General features: G+C 54.0%; 56 non-coding genes across 56 annotated transcripts; 34 read left to right on the forward strand and 22 right to left on the reverse strand.

The window, feature by feature from the left end:
• The first annotated feature begins 33 nt into the window (after positions 1-33).
• Positions 34-105, forward strand: trnae-uuc (transfer RNA glutamic acid (anticodon UUC)). Its single transcript has one exon. It is a non-coding gene; the product is annotated as a tRNA-Glu (tRNA).
• A 91-nt stretch (positions 106-196) lies between these two features.
• On the forward strand, positions 197-268 carry trnae-cuc (transfer RNA glutamic acid (anticodon CUC)). The gene has a single exon. It is a non-coding gene; the product is annotated as a tRNA-Glu (tRNA).
• Positions 269-363: 95 nt separating this feature from the next.
• Positions 364-453, reverse strand: trnay-gua (transfer RNA tyrosine (anticodon GUA)). The gene is given in 2 exon segments: positions 364-399; positions 417-453. It is a non-coding gene; the product is annotated as a tRNA-Tyr (tRNA).
• Positions 454-562: 109 nt separating this feature from the next.
• Positions 563-634, forward strand: trnae-uuc (transfer RNA glutamic acid (anticodon UUC)). Its single transcript has one exon. It is a non-coding gene; the product is annotated as a tRNA-Glu (tRNA).
• A 91-nt stretch (positions 635-725) lies between these two features.
• On the forward strand, positions 726-797 carry trnae-cuc (transfer RNA glutamic acid (anticodon CUC)). The gene has a single exon. It is a non-coding gene; the product is annotated as a tRNA-Glu (tRNA).
• Positions 798-892: 95 nt separating this feature from the next.
• On the reverse strand, positions 893-982 carry trnay-gua (transfer RNA tyrosine (anticodon GUA)). The gene is given in 2 exon segments: positions 893-928; positions 946-982. It is a non-coding gene; the product is annotated as a tRNA-Tyr (tRNA).
• A 109-nt stretch (positions 983-1,091) lies between these two features.
• Positions 1,092-1,163, forward strand: trnae-uuc (transfer RNA glutamic acid (anticodon UUC)). Its single transcript has one exon. It is a non-coding gene; the product is annotated as a tRNA-Glu (tRNA).
• Positions 1,164-1,252: 89 nt separating this feature from the next.
• trnay-gua (transfer RNA tyrosine (anticodon GUA)) lies at positions 1,253-1,342 on the reverse strand. Its single transcript is given in 2 exon segments — positions 1,253-1,288; positions 1,306-1,342. It is a non-coding gene; the product is annotated as a tRNA-Tyr (tRNA).
• Positions 1,343-1,451: 109 nt separating this feature from the next.
• Positions 1,452-1,523, forward strand: trnae-uuc (transfer RNA glutamic acid (anticodon UUC)). Its single transcript has one exon. It is a non-coding gene; the product is annotated as a tRNA-Glu (tRNA).
• A 91-nt stretch (positions 1,524-1,614) lies between these two features.
• On the forward strand, positions 1,615-1,686 carry trnae-cuc (transfer RNA glutamic acid (anticodon CUC)). Its single transcript has one exon. It is a non-coding gene; the product is annotated as a tRNA-Glu (tRNA).
• Positions 1,687-1,781: 95 nt separating this feature from the next.
• On the reverse strand, positions 1,782-1,871 carry trnay-gua (transfer RNA tyrosine (anticodon GUA)). The gene is given in 2 exon segments: positions 1,782-1,817; positions 1,835-1,871. It is a non-coding gene; the product is annotated as a tRNA-Tyr (tRNA).
• Positions 1,872-1,980: 109 nt separating this feature from the next.
• On the forward strand, positions 1,981-2,052 carry trnae-uuc (transfer RNA glutamic acid (anticodon UUC)). The gene has a single exon. It is a non-coding gene; the product is annotated as a tRNA-Glu (tRNA).
• A 91-nt stretch (positions 2,053-2,143) lies between these two features.
• On the forward strand, positions 2,144-2,215 carry trnae-cuc (transfer RNA glutamic acid (anticodon CUC)). Its single transcript has one exon. It is a non-coding gene; the product is annotated as a tRNA-Glu (tRNA).
• A 95-nt stretch (positions 2,216-2,310) lies between these two features.
• trnay-gua (transfer RNA tyrosine (anticodon GUA)) lies at positions 2,311-2,400 on the reverse strand. Its single transcript is given in 2 exon segments — positions 2,311-2,346; positions 2,364-2,400. It is a non-coding gene; the product is annotated as a tRNA-Tyr (tRNA).
• Positions 2,401-2,509: 109 nt separating this feature from the next.
• trnae-uuc (transfer RNA glutamic acid (anticodon UUC)) lies at positions 2,510-2,581 on the forward strand. The gene has a single exon. It is a non-coding gene; the product is annotated as a tRNA-Glu (tRNA).
• Positions 2,582-2,670: 89 nt separating this feature from the next.
• On the reverse strand, positions 2,671-2,760 carry trnay-gua (transfer RNA tyrosine (anticodon GUA)). The gene is given in 2 exon segments: positions 2,671-2,706; positions 2,724-2,760. It is a non-coding gene; the product is annotated as a tRNA-Tyr (tRNA).
• Positions 2,761-2,869: 109 nt separating this feature from the next.
• On the forward strand, positions 2,870-2,941 carry trnae-uuc (transfer RNA glutamic acid (anticodon UUC)). Its single transcript has one exon. It is a non-coding gene; the product is annotated as a tRNA-Glu (tRNA).
• Positions 2,942-3,032: 91 nt separating this feature from the next.
• Positions 3,033-3,104, forward strand: trnae-cuc (transfer RNA glutamic acid (anticodon CUC)). The gene has a single exon. It is a non-coding gene; the product is annotated as a tRNA-Glu (tRNA).
• Positions 3,105-3,199: 95 nt separating this feature from the next.
• trnay-gua (transfer RNA tyrosine (anticodon GUA)) lies at positions 3,200-3,289 on the reverse strand. Its single transcript is given in 2 exon segments — positions 3,200-3,235; positions 3,253-3,289. It is a non-coding gene; the product is annotated as a tRNA-Tyr (tRNA).
• Positions 3,290-3,398: 109 nt separating this feature from the next.
• Positions 3,399-3,470, forward strand: trnae-uuc (transfer RNA glutamic acid (anticodon UUC)). Its single transcript has one exon. It is a non-coding gene; the product is annotated as a tRNA-Glu (tRNA).
• An 89-nt stretch (positions 3,471-3,559) lies between these two features.
• Positions 3,560-3,649, reverse strand: trnay-gua (transfer RNA tyrosine (anticodon GUA)). The gene is given in 2 exon segments: positions 3,560-3,595; positions 3,613-3,649. It is a non-coding gene; the product is annotated as a tRNA-Tyr (tRNA).
• Positions 3,650-3,758: 109 nt separating this feature from the next.
• On the forward strand, positions 3,759-3,830 carry trnae-uuc (transfer RNA glutamic acid (anticodon UUC)). The gene has a single exon. It is a non-coding gene; the product is annotated as a tRNA-Glu (tRNA).
• Positions 3,831-3,921: 91 nt separating this feature from the next.
• Positions 3,922-3,993, forward strand: trnae-cuc (transfer RNA glutamic acid (anticodon CUC)). Its single transcript has one exon. It is a non-coding gene; the product is annotated as a tRNA-Glu (tRNA).
• Positions 3,994-4,088: 95 nt separating this feature from the next.
• On the reverse strand, positions 4,089-4,178 carry trnay-gua (transfer RNA tyrosine (anticodon GUA)). The gene is given in 2 exon segments: positions 4,089-4,124; positions 4,142-4,178. It is a non-coding gene; the product is annotated as a tRNA-Tyr (tRNA).
• A 109-nt stretch (positions 4,179-4,287) lies between these two features.
• Positions 4,288-4,359, forward strand: trnae-uuc (transfer RNA glutamic acid (anticodon UUC)). Its single transcript has one exon. It is a non-coding gene; the product is annotated as a tRNA-Glu (tRNA).
• Positions 4,360-4,448: 89 nt separating this feature from the next.
• On the reverse strand, positions 4,449-4,538 carry trnay-gua (transfer RNA tyrosine (anticodon GUA)). The gene is given in 2 exon segments: positions 4,449-4,484; positions 4,502-4,538. It is a non-coding gene; the product is annotated as a tRNA-Tyr (tRNA).
• Positions 4,539-4,647: 109 nt separating this feature from the next.
• trnae-uuc (transfer RNA glutamic acid (anticodon UUC)) lies at positions 4,648-4,719 on the forward strand. The gene has a single exon. It is a non-coding gene; the product is annotated as a tRNA-Glu (tRNA).
• A 91-nt stretch (positions 4,720-4,810) lies between these two features.
• trnae-cuc (transfer RNA glutamic acid (anticodon CUC)) lies at positions 4,811-4,882 on the forward strand. Its single transcript has one exon. It is a non-coding gene; the product is annotated as a tRNA-Glu (tRNA).
• A 95-nt stretch (positions 4,883-4,977) lies between these two features.
• Positions 4,978-5,067, reverse strand: trnay-gua (transfer RNA tyrosine (anticodon GUA)). Its single transcript is given in 2 exon segments — positions 4,978-5,013; positions 5,031-5,067. It is a non-coding gene; the product is annotated as a tRNA-Tyr (tRNA).
• A 109-nt stretch (positions 5,068-5,176) lies between these two features.
• trnae-uuc (transfer RNA glutamic acid (anticodon UUC)) lies at positions 5,177-5,248 on the forward strand. Its single transcript has one exon. It is a non-coding gene; the product is annotated as a tRNA-Glu (tRNA).
• Positions 5,249-5,337: 89 nt separating this feature from the next.
• On the reverse strand, positions 5,338-5,427 carry trnay-gua (transfer RNA tyrosine (anticodon GUA)). The gene is given in 2 exon segments: positions 5,338-5,373; positions 5,391-5,427. It is a non-coding gene; the product is annotated as a tRNA-Tyr (tRNA).
• A 109-nt stretch (positions 5,428-5,536) lies between these two features.
• trnae-uuc (transfer RNA glutamic acid (anticodon UUC)) lies at positions 5,537-5,608 on the forward strand. Its single transcript has one exon. It is a non-coding gene; the product is annotated as a tRNA-Glu (tRNA).
• A 91-nt stretch (positions 5,609-5,699) lies between these two features.
• On the forward strand, positions 5,700-5,771 carry trnae-cuc (transfer RNA glutamic acid (anticodon CUC)). Its single transcript has one exon. It is a non-coding gene; the product is annotated as a tRNA-Glu (tRNA).
• A 96-nt stretch (positions 5,772-5,867) lies between these two features.
• trnay-gua (transfer RNA tyrosine (anticodon GUA)) lies at positions 5,868-5,957 on the reverse strand. The gene is given in 2 exon segments: positions 5,868-5,903; positions 5,921-5,957. It is a non-coding gene; the product is annotated as a tRNA-Tyr (tRNA).
• Positions 5,958-6,066: 109 nt separating this feature from the next.
• trnae-uuc (transfer RNA glutamic acid (anticodon UUC)) lies at positions 6,067-6,138 on the forward strand. The gene has a single exon. It is a non-coding gene; the product is annotated as a tRNA-Glu (tRNA).
• An 89-nt stretch (positions 6,139-6,227) lies between these two features.
• trnay-gua (transfer RNA tyrosine (anticodon GUA)) lies at positions 6,228-6,317 on the reverse strand. Its single transcript is given in 2 exon segments — positions 6,228-6,263; positions 6,281-6,317. It is a non-coding gene; the product is annotated as a tRNA-Tyr (tRNA).
• A 109-nt stretch (positions 6,318-6,426) lies between these two features.
• trnae-uuc (transfer RNA glutamic acid (anticodon UUC)) lies at positions 6,427-6,498 on the forward strand. Its single transcript has one exon. It is a non-coding gene; the product is annotated as a tRNA-Glu (tRNA).
• Positions 6,499-6,589: 91 nt separating this feature from the next.
• trnae-cuc (transfer RNA glutamic acid (anticodon CUC)) lies at positions 6,590-6,661 on the forward strand. Its single transcript has one exon. It is a non-coding gene; the product is annotated as a tRNA-Glu (tRNA).
• A 95-nt stretch (positions 6,662-6,756) lies between these two features.
• On the reverse strand, positions 6,757-6,846 carry trnay-gua (transfer RNA tyrosine (anticodon GUA)). Its single transcript is given in 2 exon segments — positions 6,757-6,792; positions 6,810-6,846. It is a non-coding gene; the product is annotated as a tRNA-Tyr (tRNA).
• A 109-nt stretch (positions 6,847-6,955) lies between these two features.
• trnae-uuc (transfer RNA glutamic acid (anticodon UUC)) lies at positions 6,956-7,027 on the forward strand. Its single transcript has one exon. It is a non-coding gene; the product is annotated as a tRNA-Glu (tRNA).
• An 89-nt stretch (positions 7,028-7,116) lies between these two features.
• trnay-gua (transfer RNA tyrosine (anticodon GUA)) lies at positions 7,117-7,206 on the reverse strand. Its single transcript is given in 2 exon segments — positions 7,117-7,152; positions 7,170-7,206. It is a non-coding gene; the product is annotated as a tRNA-Tyr (tRNA).
• A 109-nt stretch (positions 7,207-7,315) lies between these two features.
• On the forward strand, positions 7,316-7,387 carry trnae-uuc (transfer RNA glutamic acid (anticodon UUC)). The gene has a single exon. It is a non-coding gene; the product is annotated as a tRNA-Glu (tRNA).
• Positions 7,388-7,478: 91 nt separating this feature from the next.
• trnae-cuc (transfer RNA glutamic acid (anticodon CUC)) lies at positions 7,479-7,550 on the forward strand. The gene has a single exon. It is a non-coding gene; the product is annotated as a tRNA-Glu (tRNA).
• A 95-nt stretch (positions 7,551-7,645) lies between these two features.
• On the reverse strand, positions 7,646-7,735 carry trnay-gua (transfer RNA tyrosine (anticodon GUA)). Its single transcript is given in 2 exon segments — positions 7,646-7,681; positions 7,699-7,735. It is a non-coding gene; the product is annotated as a tRNA-Tyr (tRNA).
• A 109-nt stretch (positions 7,736-7,844) lies between these two features.
• Positions 7,845-7,916, forward strand: trnae-uuc (transfer RNA glutamic acid (anticodon UUC)). Its single transcript has one exon. It is a non-coding gene; the product is annotated as a tRNA-Glu (tRNA).
• An 89-nt stretch (positions 7,917-8,005) lies between these two features.
• On the reverse strand, positions 8,006-8,095 carry trnay-gua (transfer RNA tyrosine (anticodon GUA)). Its single transcript is given in 2 exon segments — positions 8,006-8,041; positions 8,059-8,095. It is a non-coding gene; the product is annotated as a tRNA-Tyr (tRNA).
• Positions 8,096-8,204: 109 nt separating this feature from the next.
• Positions 8,205-8,276, forward strand: trnae-uuc (transfer RNA glutamic acid (anticodon UUC)). Its single transcript has one exon. It is a non-coding gene; the product is annotated as a tRNA-Glu (tRNA).
• Positions 8,277-8,367: 91 nt separating this feature from the next.
• trnae-cuc (transfer RNA glutamic acid (anticodon CUC)) lies at positions 8,368-8,439 on the forward strand. The gene has a single exon. It is a non-coding gene; the product is annotated as a tRNA-Glu (tRNA).
• A 94-nt stretch (positions 8,440-8,533) lies between these two features.
• On the reverse strand, positions 8,534-8,623 carry trnay-gua (transfer RNA tyrosine (anticodon GUA)). Its single transcript is given in 2 exon segments — positions 8,534-8,569; positions 8,587-8,623. It is a non-coding gene; the product is annotated as a tRNA-Tyr (tRNA).
• Positions 8,624-8,732: 109 nt separating this feature from the next.
• On the forward strand, positions 8,733-8,804 carry trnae-uuc (transfer RNA glutamic acid (anticodon UUC)). Its single transcript has one exon. It is a non-coding gene; the product is annotated as a tRNA-Glu (tRNA).
• An 89-nt stretch (positions 8,805-8,893) lies between these two features.
• Positions 8,894-8,983, reverse strand: trnay-gua (transfer RNA tyrosine (anticodon GUA)). Its single transcript is given in 2 exon segments — positions 8,894-8,929; positions 8,947-8,983. It is a non-coding gene; the product is annotated as a tRNA-Tyr (tRNA).
• Positions 8,984-9,092: 109 nt separating this feature from the next.
• Positions 9,093-9,164, forward strand: trnae-uuc (transfer RNA glutamic acid (anticodon UUC)). Its single transcript has one exon. It is a non-coding gene; the product is annotated as a tRNA-Glu (tRNA).
• A 91-nt stretch (positions 9,165-9,255) lies between these two features.
• Positions 9,256-9,327, forward strand: trnae-cuc (transfer RNA glutamic acid (anticodon CUC)). The gene has a single exon. It is a non-coding gene; the product is annotated as a tRNA-Glu (tRNA).
• Positions 9,328-9,422: 95 nt separating this feature from the next.
• Positions 9,423-9,512, reverse strand: trnay-gua (transfer RNA tyrosine (anticodon GUA)). Its single transcript is given in 2 exon segments — positions 9,423-9,458; positions 9,476-9,512. It is a non-coding gene; the product is annotated as a tRNA-Tyr (tRNA).
• Positions 9,513-9,621: 109 nt separating this feature from the next.
• trnae-uuc (transfer RNA glutamic acid (anticodon UUC)) lies at positions 9,622-9,693 on the forward strand. The gene has a single exon. It is a non-coding gene; the product is annotated as a tRNA-Glu (tRNA).
• Positions 9,694-9,782: 89 nt separating this feature from the next.
• Positions 9,783-9,872, reverse strand: trnay-gua (transfer RNA tyrosine (anticodon GUA)). Its single transcript is given in 2 exon segments — positions 9,783-9,818; positions 9,836-9,872. It is a non-coding gene; the product is annotated as a tRNA-Tyr (tRNA).
• Positions 9,873-9,954: the final 82 nt, after the last annotated feature.

Here is a 9,954-nt window from a genome sequence, read left to right on the forward strand (position 1 = left end):
AGCCCTTGCTGACGCAGGCGCCTTTGACGTGTCTCCCTGGTGGTCTAGTGGCTAGGATTCGGCGCTTTCACCGCCGCGGCCCGGGTTCGATTCCCGGTCAGGGAACTTAAGGTTCGGTGGAAGTCTTTGCCTTTTGACAGGCTTCATTTTGCAACTTGCTCCTCATCTTTGACAGCGAGCAGAGGAAGCCAAGCTCTCCCTGGTGGTCTAGTGGCTAGGATTCGGCGCTCTCACCGCCGCGGCCCGGGTTTGATTCCCGGTCAGGGAAAACAGTTTTTAGACCTCTCTCAAAATTGGGGGGGGTGGGGGTCTCAAGCGCTAGCCTTAATGCATCGTGGCCAGATTTCTACGCCAAAACATCCCTCCTTCGAGCCGGATTTGAACCAGCGACCTAAGGATTTCTAACCGTGTTTGACCTACAGTCCTCCGCTCTACCAACTGAGCTATCGAAGGGTGAGCAAGTGAGATGCTTTATTTGCGAGCAAGGCACGCCATCTCCCATCCTCCAGTTCAGACACGAAAGAAAAAAAGCCCTTGCTGACGCAGGCGTCTTTGACGTGTCTCCCTGGTGGTCTAGTGGCTAGGATTCGGCGCTTTCACCGCCGCGGCCCGGGTTCGATTCCCGGTCAGGGAACTTAAGGTTCGGTGGAAGTCTTTGCCTTTTGACAGGCTTCATTTTGCAACTTGCTCCTCATCTTTGACAGCGAGCAGAGGAAGCCAAGCTCTCCCTGGTGGTCTAGTGGCTAGGATTCGGCGCTCTCACCGCCGCGGCCCGGGTTCGATTCCCGGTCAGGGAAAACAGTTTTTAGACCTCTCTCAAAATTGGGGGGGGTGGGGGTCTCAAGCGCTAGCCTTAATGCATCGTGGCCAGATTTCTACGCCAAAACATCCCTCCTTCGAGCCGGATTTGAACCAGCGACCTAAGGATTTCTAACCGTGTTTGACCTACAGTCCTCCGCTCTACCAACTGAGCTATCGAAGGGTGAGCAAGTGAGATGCTTTATTTGCGAGCAAGGCACGCCATCTCCCATCCTCCAGTTCAGACACGAAAGAAAAAAAGCCCTTGCTGACGCAGGCGTCTTTGACGTGTCTCCCTGGTGGTGTAGTGGCTAGGATTCGGCGCTTTCACCGCCGCGGCCCGGGTTCGATTCCCGGTCAGGGAAAACAGTTTTTAGACCTCTCTCAAAATTGGTGGGGGTCTCCAGCGCTGGCCTTAATGCATCGTGGCCAGATTTCTACGCCAAAACATACCTCCTTCGAGCCGGATTTGAACCAGCGACCTAAGGATTTCTAACCGTGTTTGACCTACAGTCCTCCGCTGTACCAACTGAGCTATCGAAGGGTGAGCAAGTGAGATGCTTTATTTTCGAGCAAGGCACGCCATCTCCCATCCTCCAGTTCAGACACGAAAGAAAAAAAGCCCTTGCTGACGCAGGCGTCTTTGACGTGTCTCCCTGGTGGTCTAGTGGCTAGGATTCGGCGCTTTCACCGCCGCGGCCCGGGTTCGATTCCCGGTCAGTGAACTTAAGGTTCGGTGGAAGTCTTTGCCTTTTGACAGGCTTCATTTTGCAACTTGCTCCTCATCTTTGACAGCGAGCAGAAGAAGCCAAGCTCTCCCTGGTGGTCTAGTGGCTAGGATTCGGCGCTCTCACCGCCGCGGCCCGGGTTCGATTCCCGGTCAGGGAAAACAGTTTTTAGACCTCTCTCAAAATTGGGGGGGGTGGTGGTCTCAAGCGCTAGCCTTAATGCATCGTGGCCAGATTTCTACGCCAAAACATCCCTCCTTCGAGCCGGATTTGAACCAGCGACCTAAGGATTTCTAACCGTGTTTGACCTACAGTCCTCCGCTCTACCAACTGAGCTATCGAAGGGTGAGCAAGTGAGATGCTTTATTTGCGAGCAAGGCACGCCATCTCCCATCCTCCAGTTCAGACACGAAAGAAAAAAAGCCCTTGCTGACGCAGGCGTCTTTGACGTGTCTCCCTGGTGGTCTAGTGGCTAGGATTCGGCGCTTTCACCGCCGCGGCCCGGGTTCGATTCCCGGTCAGGGAACTTAAGGTTCGGTGGAAGTCTTTGCCTTTTGACAGGCTTCATTTTGCAACTTGCTCCTCATCTTTGACAGCGAGCAGAGGAAGCCAAGCTCTCCCTGGTGGTCTAGTGGCTAGGATTCGGCGCTCTCACCGCCGCGGCCCGGGTTCGATTCCCGGTCAGGGAAAACAGTTTTTAGACCTCTCTCAAAATTGGGGGGGGTGGGGGTCTCAAGCGCTAGCCTTAATGCATCGTGGCCAGATTTCTACGACAAAACATCCCTCCTTCGAGCCGGATTTGAACCAGCGACCTAAGGATTTCTAACCGTGTTTGACCTACAGTCCTCCGCTCTACCAACTGAGCTATCGAAGGGTGAGCAAGTGAGATGCTTTATTTGCGAGCAAGGCACGCCATCTCCCATCCTCCAGTTCAGACACGAAAGAAAAAAAGCCCTTGCTGACGCAGGCGTCTTTGACGTGTCTCCCTGGTGGTCTAGTGGCTAGGATTCGGCGCTTTCACCGCCGCGGCCCGGGTTCGATTCCCGGTCAGGGAAAACAGTTTTTAGACCTCTCTCAAAATTGGTGGGGGTCTCCAGCGCTGGCCTTAATGCATCGTGGCCAGATTTCTACGCCAAAACATACCTCCTTCGAGCCGGATTTGAACCAGCGACCTAAGGATTTCTAACCGTGTTTGACCTACAGTCCTCCGCTGTACCAACTGAGCTATCGAAGGGTGAGCAAGTGAGATGCTTTATTTGCGAGCAAGGCACGCCATCTCCCATCCTCCAGTTCAGACACGAAAGAAAAAAAGCCCTTGCTGACGCAGGCGTCTTTGACGTGTCTCCCTGGTGGTCTAGTGGCTAGGATTCGGCGCTTTCACCGCCGCGGCCCGGGTTCGATTCCCGGTCAGGGAACTTAAGGTTCGGTGGAAGTCTTTGCCTTTTGACAGGCTTCATTTTGCAACTTGCTCCTCATCTTTGACAGCGAGCAGAGGAAGCCAAGCTCTCCCTGGTGGTCTAGTGGCTAGGATTCGGCGCTCTCACCGCCGCGGCCCGGGTTCGATTCCCGGTCAGGGAAAACAGTTTTTAGACCTCTCTCAAAATTGGGGGGGGTGGGGGTCTCAAGCGCTAGCCTTAATGCATCGTGGCCAGATTTCTACGACAAAACATCCCTCCTTCGAGCCGGATTTGAACCAGCGACCTAAGGATTTCTAACCGTGTTTGACCTACAGTCCTCCGCTCTACCAACTGAGCTATCGAAGGGTGAGCAAGTGAGATGCTTTATTTGCGAGCAAGGCACGCCATCTCCCATCCTCCAGTTCAGACACGAAAGAAAAAAAGCCCTTGCTGACGCAGGCGTCTTTGACGTGTCTCCCTGGTGGTCTAGTGGCTAGGATTCGGCGCTTTCACCGCCGCGGCCCGGGTTCGATTCCCGGTCAGGGAAAACAGTTTTTAGACCTCTCTCAAAATTGGTGGGGGTCTCCAGCGCTGGCCTTAATGCATCGTGGCCAGATTTCTACGCCAAAACATACCTCCTTCGAGCCGGATTTGAACCAGCGACCTAAGGATTTCTAACCGTGTTTGACCTACAGTCCTCCGCTGTACCAACTGAGCTATCGAAGGGTGAGCAAGTGAGATGCTTTATTTGCGAGCAAGGCACGCCATCTCCCATCCTCCAGTTCAGACACGAAAGAAAAAAAGCCCTTGCTGACGCAGGCGTCTTTGACGTGTCTCCCTGGTGGTCTAGTGGCTAGGATTCGGCGCTTTCACCGCCGCGGCCCGGGTTCGATTCCCGGTCAGTGAACTTAAGGTTCGGTGGAAGTCTTTGCCTTTTGACAGGCTTCATTTTGCAACTTGCTCCTCATCTTTGACAGCGAGCAGAAGAAGCCAAGCTCTCCCTGGTGGTCTAGTGGCTAGGATTCGGCGCTCTCACCGCCGCGGCCCGGGTTCGATTCCCGGTCAGGGAAAACAGTTTTTAGACCTCTCTCAAAATTGGGGGGGGTGGGGGTCTCAAGCGCTAGCCTTAATGCATCGTGGCCAGATTTCTACGCCAAAACATCCCTCCTTCGAGCCGGATTTGAACCAGCGACCTAAGGATTTCTAACCGTGTTTGACCTACAGTCCTCCGCTCTACCAACTGAGCTATCGAAGGGTGAGCAAGTGAGATGCTTTATTTGCGAGCAAGGCACGCCATCTCCCATCCTCCAGTTCAGACACGAAAGAAAAAAAGCCCTTGCTGACGCAGGCGTCTTTGACGTGTCTCCCTGGTGGTCTAGTGGCTAGGATTCGGCGCTTTCACCGCCGCGGCCCGGGTTCGATTCCCGGTCAGGGAAAACAGTTTTTAGACCTCTCTCAAAATTGGTGGGGGTCTCCAGCGCTGGCCTTAATGCATCGTGGCCAGATTTCTACGCCAAAACATACCTCCTTCGAGCCGGATTTGAACCAGCGACCTAAGGATTTCTAACCGTGTTTGACCTACAGTCCTCCACTGTACCAACTGAGCTATCGAAGGGTGAGCAAGTGAGATGCTTTATTTGCGAGCAAGGCACGCCATCTCCCATCCTCCAGTTCAGACACGAAAGAAAAAAAGCCCTTGCTGACGCAGGCGTCTTTGACGTGTCTCCCTGGTGGTCTAGTGGCTAGGATTCGGCGCTTTCACCGCCGCGGCCCGGGTTCGATTCCCGGTCAGGGAACTTAAGGTTCGGTGGAAGTCTTTGCCTTTTGACAGGCTTCATTTTGCAACTTGCTCCTCATCTTTGACAGCGAGCAGAGGAAGCCAAGCTCTCCCTGGTGGTCTAGTGGCTAGGATTCGGCGCTCTCACCGCCGCGGCCCGGGTTCGATTCCCGGTCAGGGAAAACAGTTTTTAGACCTCTCTCAAAATTGGGGGGGGTGGGGGTCTCAAGCGCTAGCCTTAATGCATCATGGCCAGATTTCTACGACAAAACATCCCTCCTTCGAGCCGGATTTGAACCAGCGACCTAAGGATTTCTAACCGTGTTTGACCTACAGTCCTCCGCTCTACCAACTGAGCTATCGAAGGGTGAGCAAGTGAGATGCTTTATTTGCGAGCAAGGCACGCCATCTCCCATCCTCCAGTTCAGACACGAAAGAAAAAAAGCCCTTGCTGACGCAGGCGTCTTTGACGTGTCTCCCTGGTGGTCTAGTGGCTAGGATTCGGCGCTTTCACCGCCGCGGCCCGGGTTTGATTCCCGGTCAGGGAAAACAGTTTTTAGACCTCTCTCAAAATTGGTGGGGGTCTCCAGCGCTGGCCTTAATGCATCGTGGCCAGATTTCTACGCCAAAACATACCTCCTTCGAGCCGGATTTGAACCAGCGACCTAAGGATTTCTAACCGTGTTTGACCTACAGTCCTCTGCTGTACCAACTGAGCTATCGAAGGGTGAGCAAGTGAGATGCTTTATTTGCGAGCAAGGCACGCCATCTCCCATCCTCCAGTTCAGACACGAAAGAAAAAAAGCCCTTGCTGACGCAGGCGTCTTTGACGTGTCTCCCTGGTGGTCTAGTGGCTAGGATTCGGCGCTTTCACCGCCGCGGCCCGGGTTCGATTCCCGGTCAGTGAACTTAAGGTTCGGTGGAAGTCTTTGCCTTTTGACAGGCTTCATTTTGCAACTTGCTCCTCATCTTTGACAGCGAGCAGAAGAAGCCAAGCTCTCCCTGGTGGTCTAGTGGCTAGGATTCGGCGCTCTCACCGCCGCGGCCCGGGTTCGATTCCCGGTCAGGGAAAACAGTTTTTAGACCTCTCTCAAAATTGGGGGGGGGTGGGGGTCTCAAGCGCTAGCCTTAATGCATCGTGGCCAGATTTCTACGCCAAAACATCCCTCCTTCGAGCCGGATTTGAACCAGCGACCTAAGGATTTCTAACCGTGTTTGACCTACAGTCCTCCGCTCTACCAACTGAGCTATCGAAGGGTGAGCAAGTGAGATGCTTTATTTGCGAGCAAGGCACGCCATCTCCCATCCTCCAGTTCAGACACGAAAGAAAAAAAGCCCTTGCTGACGCAGGCGTCTTTGACGTGTCTCCCTGGTGGTCTAGTGGCTAGGATTCGGCGCTTTCACCGCCGCGGCCCGGGTTCGATTCCCGGTCAGGGAAAACAGTTTTTAGACCTCTCTCAAAATTGGTGGGGGTCTCCAGCGCTGGCCTTAATGCATCGTGGCCAGATTTCTACGCCAAAACATACCTCCTTCGAGCCGGATTTGAACCAGCGACCTAAGGATTTCTAACCGTGTTTGACCTACAGTCCTCCGCTGTACCAACTGAGCTATCGAAGGGTGAGCAAGTGAGATGCTTTATTTGCGAGCAAGGCACGCCATCTCCCATCCTCCAGTTCAGACACGAAAGAAAAAAAGCCCTTGCTGACGCAGGCGTCTTTGACGTGTCTCCCTGGTGGTCTAGTGGCTAGGATTCGGCGCTTTCACCGCCGCGGCCCGGGTTCGATTCCCGGTCAGGGAACTTAAGGTTCGGTGGAAGTCTTTGCCTTTTGACAGGCTTCATTTTGCAACTTGCTCCTCATCTTTGACAGCGAGCAGAGGAAGCCAAGCTCTCCCTGGTGGTCTAGTGGCTAGGATTCGGCGCTCTCACCGCCGCGGCCCGGGTTCGATTCCCGGTCAGGGAAAACAGTTTTTAGACCTCTCTCAAAATTGGGGGGGGTGGGGGTCTCAAGCGCTAGCCTTAATGCATCGTGGCCAGATTTCTACGCCAAAACATCCCTCCTTCGAGCCGGATTTGAACCAGCGACCTAAGGATTTCTAACCGTGTTTGACCTACAGTCCTCCGCTCTACCAACTGAGCTATCGAAGGGTGAGCAAGTGAGATGCTTTATTTGCGAGCAAGGCACGCCATCTCCCATCCTCCAGTTCAGACACGAAAGAAAAAAAGCCCTTGCTGACGCAGGCGTCTTTGACGTGTCTCCCTGGTGGTCTAGTGGCTAGGATTCGGCGCTTTCACCGCCGCGGCCCGGGTTCGATTCCCGGTCAGGGAAAACAGTTTTTAGACCTCTCTCAAAATTGGTGGGGGTCTCCAGCGCTGGCCTTAATGCATCGTGGCCAGATTTCTACGCCAAAACATACCTCCTTCGAGCCGGATTTGAACCAGCGACCTAAGGATTTCTAACCGTGTTTGACCTACAGTCCTCCGCTGTACCAACTGAGCTATCGAAGGGTGAGCAAGTGAGATGCTTTATTTGCGAGCAAGGCACGCCATCTCCCATCCTCCAGTTCAGACACGAAAGAAAAAAAGCCCTTGCTGACGCAGGCGTCTTTGACGTGTCTCCCTGGTGGTCTAGTGGCTAGGATTCGGCGCTTTCACCGCCGCGGCCCGGGTTCGATTCCCGGTCAGGGAACTTAAGGTTCGGTGGAAGTCTTTGCCTTTTGACAGGCTTCATTTTGCAACTTGCTCCTCATCTTTGACAGCGAGCAGAGGAAGCCAAGCTCTCCCTGGTGGTCTAGTGGCTAGGATTCGGCGCTCTCACCGCCGCGGCCCGGGTTCGATTCCCGGTCAGGGAAAACAGTTTTTAGACCTCTCTCAAAATTGGGGGGGGTGGGGGTCTCAAGCGCTAGCCTTAATGCATCGTGGCCAGATTTCTACGACAAAACATCCCTCCTTCGAGCCGGATTTGAACCAGCGACCTAAGGATTTCTAACCGTGTTTGACCTACAGTCCTCCGCTCTACCAACTGAGCTATCGAAGGGTGAGCAAGTGAGATGCTTTATTTGCGAGCAAGGCACGCCATCTCCCATCCTCCAGTTCAGACACGAAAGAAAAAAAGCCCTTGCTGACGCAGGCGTCTTTGACGTGTCTCCCTGGTGGTCTAGTGGCTAGGATTCGGCGCTTTCACCGCCGCGGCCCGGGTTCGATTCCCGGTCAGGGAAAACAGTTTTTAGACCTCTCTCAAAATTGGTGGGGGACTCCAGCGCTGGCCTTAATGCATCGTGGCCAGATATCTACGCCAAAACATACCTCCTTCGAGCCGGATTTGAACCAGCGACCTAAGGATTTCTAACCGTGTTTGACCTACAGTCCTCCGCTGTACCAACTGAGCTATCGAAGGGTGAGCAAGTGAGATGCTTTATTTGCGAGCAAGGCACGCCATCTCCCATCCTCCAGTTCAGACACGAAAGAAAAAAAGCCCTTGCTGACGCAGGCGTCTTTGACGTGTCTCCCTGGTGGTCTAGTGGCTAGGATTCGGCGCTTTCACCGCCGCGGCCCGGGTTCGATTCCCGGTCAGGGAACTTAAGGTTCGGTGGAAGTCTTTGCCTTTTGACAGGCTTCATTTTGCAACTTGCTCCTCATCTTTGACAGCGAGCAGAGGAAGCCAAGCTCTCCCTGGTGGTCTAGTGGCTAGGATTCGGCGCTCTCACCGCCGCGGCCCGGGTTCGATTCCCGGTCAGGGAAAACAGTTTTTAGACCTCTCTCAAAATTGGGGGGGTGGGGGTCTCAAGCGCTAGCCTTAATGCATCGTGGCCAGATTTCTACGACAAAACATCCCTCCTTCGAGCCGGATTTGAACCAGCGACCTAAGGATTTCTAACCGTGTTTGACCTACAGTCCTCCGCTCTACCAACTGAGCTATCGAAGGGTGAGCAAGTGAGATGCTTTATTTGCGAGCAAGGCACGCCATCTCCCATCCTCCAGTTCAGACACGAAAGAAAAAAAGCCCTTGCTGACGCAGGCGTCTTTGACGTGTCTCCCTGGTGGTCTAGTGGCTAGGATTCGGCGCTTTCACCGCCGCGGCCCGGGTTCGATTCCCGGTCAGGGAAAACAGTTTTTAGACCTCTCTCAAAATTGGTGGGGGTCTCCAGCGCTGGCCTTAATGCATCGTGGCCAGATTTCTACGCCAAAACATACCTCCTTCGAGCCGGATTTGAACCAGCGACCTAAGGATTTCTAACCGTGTTTGACCTACAGTCCTCCGCTGTACCAACTGAGCTATCGAAGGGTGAGCAAGTGAGATGCTTTATTTGCGAGCAAGGCACGCCATCTCCCATCCTCCAGTTCAGACACGAAAGAAAAAAAGCCCTTGCTGACGCAGGCGTCTTTGACGTGTCTCCCTGGTGGTCTAGTGGCTAGGATTCGGCGCTTTCACCGCCGCGGCCCGGGTTCGATTCCCGGTCAGGGAACTTAAGGTTCGGTGGAAGTCTTTGCCTTTTGACAGGCTTCATTTTGCAACTTGCTCCTCATCTTTGACAGCGAGCAGAGGAAGCCAAGCTCTCCCTGGTGGTCTAGTGGCTAGGATTCGGCGCTCTCACCGCCGCGGCCCGGGTTCGATTCCCGGTCAGGGAAAACAGTTTTTAGACCTCTCTCAAAATTGGGGGGGGTGGGGGTCTCAAGCGCTAGCCTTAATGCATCGTGGCCAGATTTCTACGACAAAACATCCCTCCTTCGAGCCGGATTTGAACCAGCGACCTAAGGATTTCTAACCGTGTTTGACCTACAGTCCTCCGCTCTACCAACTGAGCTATCGAAGGGTGAGCAAGTGAGATGCTTTATTTGCGAGCAAGGCACGCCATCTCCCATCCTCCAGTTCAGACACAAAAGAAAAAAAGCCCTTGCTGACGCAGGCGTCTTTGACGTGTCTCCCTGGTGGTCTAGTGGCTAGGATTCGGCGCTTTCACCGCCGCGGCCCGGGTTCGATTCCCGGTCAGGGAAAACAGTTTTTAGACCTCTCTCAAAATTGGTGGGGGTCTCCAGCGCTAGCCTTAATGCATCGTGGCCAGATTTCTACGCCAAAACATACCTCCTTCGAGCCGGATTTGAACCAGCGACCTAAGGATTTCTAACCGTGTTTGACCTACAGTCCTCCGCTGTACCAACTGAGCTATCGAAGGGTGAGCAAGTGAGATGCTTTATTTGCGAGCAAGGCACGCTATCTCCCATCCTCCAGTTCAGACACGAAAGAAAAAAAGCCCT

Source organism: Hypomesus nipponensis, chromosome 20 (genome assembly GCF_054491055.1).
Source record: "Hypomesus nipponensis isolate SF chromosome 20, ASM5449105v1, whole genome shotgun sequence".
In the NCBI taxonomy this organism is placed as follows: domain Eukaryota; kingdom Metazoa; phylum Chordata; class Actinopteri; order Osmeriformes; family Osmeridae; genus Hypomesus; species Hypomesus nipponensis.